At 42.5% G+C, this 5,491-nt stretch overlaps 1 pseudogene; it reads right to left on the bottom strand.

The window, feature by feature from the left end:
- Positions 1 to 514: 514 nt before the first annotated feature.
- On the bottom strand, positions 515 to 5,202 carry LOC145718447 (large ribosomal subunit protein eL43 pseudogene; annotated as a pseudogene).
- Between the last annotated feature and the right edge of the window lie 289 nt (positions 5,203 to 5,491).

Below are 5,491 nucleotides of genomic sequence, written 5' to 3'. Positions count from 1 at the left end.
TAGGGATTCGGTTTTATTTTTCTCAATATAGTGAGCCAGTTTTCCCATCTAGTAAACATCCTTTCCCACAGTTTTCCCATCAAGCTGCGTCCTTTCCCACATTTACATGTGGGGACCAAGTTCTACTCTAAACACAGCTCTGTCTCTGAACCATCTATTATTCTGTTCCATTATCCATTTTTCTGTTCTTGAATCAGTTTCATGGAATGATTGTGGCTTAGTAGTATGTCTTAAATATCACCTCTATGTCTTTCTCTTTCAAAGGAAACTTAGCTAAATCATGGATTTTTTTTTCCAAATAAATTTTAGAGTAAGTTTTCAGTGTTTCTCAAAAACAAAAAAACAAAAAAAACCCCTGCCATTTTGATAAGATTGAATTTATAGGTTAATTTGGTTTTTTGGGTTTGTTTTTTTTGTTTTTTAATTAGAAGGATTTAAAAAAAAAAGAAAGATTTTTAATTTACAAGTCTTTTGAGAAAGCAAAATTAATACAACACAAATTAGAAGATCTAATTAATAAATTTAACAATAAGCCAAAGTAATTGTTACATAAATTAATCCATTTATTATAGGCTAGGAATGTTTCCAATGGTGGAGCTTCTACTGGTCTTTCAACTCCTTCAGTCTTCTGATGGCTGTATTTACTGTGATGGCAGAGGGGGTGTTGTAGGTCCAGGCGCCACTGGCGTCGGTTTTCATGCAGGACCCACAATGCCAGATCCCCACTGCTCGTCTTTTCATCCTGGTTTTGCCACAGAAGGAGCAAGTGTTCTTAGAGTGCTGGCTTATTTCAATCTTCTTCACCATTTTCCTGAGGAGGCACCATAATGGGACCCGAATTTACCCATGATTCCAACCTTCTTGGTGTGTTTAGCCAAGTCGCTGCAAACTTGGGACCCTGGGACCGTGACCTGATCCAAAGGCAGATGCTTAACCGACTAAGAGGAAGAGACTCAATGTGCAAGCCTATAGATTAATTTGTTTTTTTGGTTTGTTTGTTTTGTTTTGTTTTGTTTTAAAGATTTTATTTATTTATTTGACGAGACAGAGATAGTGAGAGCGGGAACACAAGCAGGGGGAGTGTGAGAGGGAGAAGCAGGCTTCCCGCTGAGCAGGGAGCCCGATGCGGGGCTTGATCCGAGGACCCTGGGATCATGACCTGAGCCGAAGGCAGTCAGACGCTTAACGACTGAGCCACCCAGGCGCCCCGCCTTTAGATTAATTTGGAGAGAATCTTCATTTTCATAATATTAAGCTATTCAGTTCATGAGCATGGAATACCTCCCCATTTATTCAGCTCTTTCATATCCTTTTTTTAAAAGATTTTATTTATTTATTTGACAGAGAGAGAAGAGAGAGAGAGCACAAGCAGGGGGAGCAGCAGGGGCAGAGGGAGAGGGAAAGGGAGAAGGAGGCTCCCCACTGAGCAGGGAGCCCGATGCGGGGCTCGATCCCAGGATCCTGGGGACAGACACTTAACCGATTGAGCCACCCAGGCTCCCCTCATGTCCTTTAAAAAAAAAAAAAAGATTTTATTTTTAAGTAATCTCAACACCCAATGTGGGGCTTGAACTCACAAGCCTGAAACTAAGAGTCACATGCTCCACTGTCTGAGCCAGCCAGGGGCCCCCTTTTATGTCATTTAATACAGTTTAAAATTTTCCCTCATAGAGCTCAAGTATATTCTTTATTTCCTAGAGTCTCTTATAGTTTTTGTTGCTAGTGTGAAAGATACCCGATTCTTCTATGACATATTTTCTGGTCGCTTATTGCTAGTGTAAACAAATGCTATTGATTTTTATCTCATCAATTATTTATACCTCACTGGGAACCAGTTGCATAAATTCTTCCCTGGGAGGAGATTTTCATAGGTAGAAAGGGGAAGAAGAAAAAGAACATGAAGCAACGTATGAGGACAGGAGACTCTCCAAGAAGCCCAAAGGCCAGAGAAGAGAGCTGCCAGGTGCTTTGGAAACCAATTTTATCACTTCATCTTTTCCCCTGAAGCTTCATGGAACTATCCTAATTCTCGCTTTCAGGCCAGCCTCTTCAGAAATGTGCCGTTCTTTCCTCCGTGACTGGCTCCCACATCAGAGCCTACTGGAGCTCGGTCAGCTCTCACCACCGTCTCCACACCCTTGCTAGCAGGCAGTCTCCTGGGACAGCAGCCTCCCCACTGGTCTCCCACATTCCACACTCCCCAAACATCTGTCCCATCCGGTCCCTCCTTTAATCCTTTATCATGTCACTCCTCTACTCAAAACTCTGCGATCTGGATCCTCCCCGCCTTCGGATTAGCAGCCGAGTCATTACTGCTGCTCACAGGACTCTCCATGAGCTGGTCTCCCGTTTACTCTCTGACCTCATCACCTACTGTGCCCACACTCCTACTCACTTTGTTTCACCACCTTAGGCCCCTTGCTATCTCTCCAACTTGGCAAGCACGCTGCAGCCTCAGGGCCCAAATAATTATACATTGCTTCATTAAATACACTCGGCAGCTTAAAATAACACAGCTTTATTATTTCTCGTGGTTTCTGAGGGTAGGAAGCTGGGAGCGGGTTAGCTGGGTGGTTCTGATCACCGTCTGGGAGGAGGGAAGCTTGTGGTTGTGGCTGCAGTCCTATCTGAAGGCTCAACTAGGGGAGAATCCCCTTCTCAGCTCACTCACAGGCGTGTGGGCAGGCCCCAGGTCCTCATGGATTTTTGGACTGAGGACCTTAATTCCTTCCTGGGTGCTGGCCAGACACTGGCCAGTTCCTCAGCTCCTTGCCACACAGGCCTCTCTATGGAACACAAAGCGGCTCTCCGGGCAGATGGCTTCCCCTAGGGAGAGTGATACGGGAGAAAATGGGCACCCAGAATAGAAGCTGCAATCTCTTTAAAACCTAATTGCAGAAGTAACATGCCATCAGTTCTTCCATATTCTATTTATGTCAAATTTAGCCCACACCCAAGGGCACAGGGGATAAGTTCCACCTCTTGAAGAGTATCAAGCATTCATGGACTTTTTTTCTTTTTTTAGAAGATTTTATTTGTCAGAGAGAGAGAGAGCAAGCACAAGCAGAGGGACTGGCAGGCAAAGGGAGAAGCAGACTCCTGGCTGAGCAAGAAGCCCGCCGATGCAGGACCCTGGGACCATGACCTGATCTGAAGGCAGACGCTTAACCGACTCAGCCACCCAGGTGCCCGTCATGGACATATTTTTTATAACAATCACAAGACCTTTGCACTTGTTCTCTCTGCCGGGGATCACTGCACAGCTGACTCCTTCTCTCATTCAGGTCTCTGCTCATCAGAGAGGCTTCTTGTGATCTTCCTATCTGAAATAGCATCATTCTTCATCCCTTTGTTTTTTTTCTCTAGCCCTTGTCATCTGACATATTAGATTTTATTTGTTTATAATTTGTCTTCCCACTAGAATATTAGCTTGGTAAAGGTAGAAACTTTGTTTTACTTAAAATTAAATCCCCAATGCCCTAGAATTATGAATGACATATAGCAAGCACTCAACAAATACTTGTAGGGGAAGAGGAGAAAGAGAGGGAAGAGAAACCCAGAATATGGGTCCACGTCTTTAGTGTCTTCCAGGTGGAGATCTGGTTCATGTCTAGAGCATATTTCATCTGACCTAGCCTCTTGGATAGCTGGAGGAATCCCAGGTGCCAGATGGTAGGCCAGGGAGGAACCTGTATCTTTTCCACACATGAGGATTTGTAGTGGGTTGAACTGTGTCCCCCAAAAAGATGGGTTCAAGTCCTAATCTCCAGTACCTATGAATGTGAACTTATTTGGAAATAAGGTCCTTACAGATGCTATTAAAAAGGATCATTTTGGGGCACCTCGGTGGCTCAGTCGGTTGGGCATCTGACTCTTGATTTCCACTCAGGTCACAATCTCAGGGTTGTGAGATCAAGCCCCGGGTCAGGCTCTATGCTGGGCGTGGAACCTGCTTGGGATTCTCTCTGTCCCTCTCCCTTCGCCCTTCTCCCCTCCTTCTCTTAAAAAAAAGGATCACCCCCATGACTTACATAAAAATTAATGACTCAGATAATTTTTCATAATCCTACATGCCAAATAAAAGCCCTTTCAAATCATATTGTTAACTGCATATGTAATATTTTATTTTTTTATTTTATTTTTTTTAAAGATTTTATTTATTTATTTGACAGAGAGAGACACAGGGAGAGAGGGAACACAAGCAGAGACAGTGGGAGAGGGAGAAGCAGGCTTCCCACAGAGCAGGGAGCCCGATGCGGGGCTCGATCCCAGGACCCTGGGATCATGACCTGAGCCGAAGGCAGACGCCCAACGACTGAGCCACCCAGGCGCCCCCCTCCCCCCACCCCGCATATGTAATATTTTAAAAAACAACTTTTTAAAACATTTTATTTATTTGAGAGAGAGAAAGCACAAGAAGGGGGAGGGTCAGAGGGAGAAGCAGACTCTCCAGACTTGATCCTGGGACTCTGGGATCATGACCTGAGCCAAAGGCAGACGCTTAACTGACTGAGCCACTCAGGATCCCCAACAACTTTCTTATATATGCTTCAAATTTTGTCTAAACTCAGGATATACAGGAAACAGTATCACTTGATGTCTCTGGTGAAGGGCACAAGGATGGGGGAACAAAAGTAGGGGGGAGATATTTTTAAGTATATATTTGACGTTTTATCTTGTGTCATTGTTTTCTTGAACATACACACACATGCACTTAAAAAAAAAATAGCATGGCATTCCTATTGCTTCTGGAAACTGTGATGTAGTTTCCACAGAGTTAAAAGTACCTTTTAGCCAACAATTACTTAATCAAAGTCAAACATCTATGAAACTATTAATTTGTTTATAACAGTGAGGGAAGCAGAATAGAGGGTTGGAAGGGGGGGAATTGGTTAATTGTTGGTCAAAGGATACATAGTTTCAGTTTTGCAAGATGAGTAAGTCCTAGAGTATACAGTATAATGCAGATAGTTGACAATACTATACTGTATATTTTGAAACTTGTTAAGAGGTAGATCTTAAATGTTCTTATCACAAAAAAAGAAAAAGAAAAAGAGGGAGGGAGGGAGGAAACTTTTAGAGGTGATGGTTAAGTTTATCCCATTGTTTATTATAGTGACATTTTCATGGGTGTATGCTTACCTTCAAATTCATCAAGATGTATACATTAACTATGCACAGCTTTTTGTATATGTCAATCATACTTCAATTAAACATATTTTAAGAAAAGAACAGCAGGATTACTAATAACAGTTTGGCAAACAGTTGTGAGATTTTGGTGCTTGAAATCTGTTTGCAAATCAAATTTGTCTTCCTCTACCTGTTTAATCTTTTTTATAACTTCGGATTGTTAGGGTATGTTTGCATCTTCTAAAGTAAGTAAATAAATCTTTTTTTTTTAAACAGTGACCCCCGAACACTGGTCATTTTTTGGTTATTTTTTCTTTCCAGGTAGAAAGGTAAGAGAAGCATATGTGTGAATGTTAAGCTT

This window comes from Leptonychotes weddellii, unplaced genomic scaffold, assembly GCF_054177405.1.
Source record: "Leptonychotes weddellii isolate Sample4059 unplaced genomic scaffold, ASM5417740v2 HiC_scaffold_1581, whole genome shotgun sequence".
NCBI classification, from domain to species: Eukaryota; Metazoa; Chordata; class Mammalia; order Carnivora; family Phocidae; genus Leptonychotes; species Leptonychotes weddellii.
The sequence above is the reverse complement of the archived record's forward strand: the minus strand, read 5'-3'. Positions and strand labels throughout refer to the sequence as shown.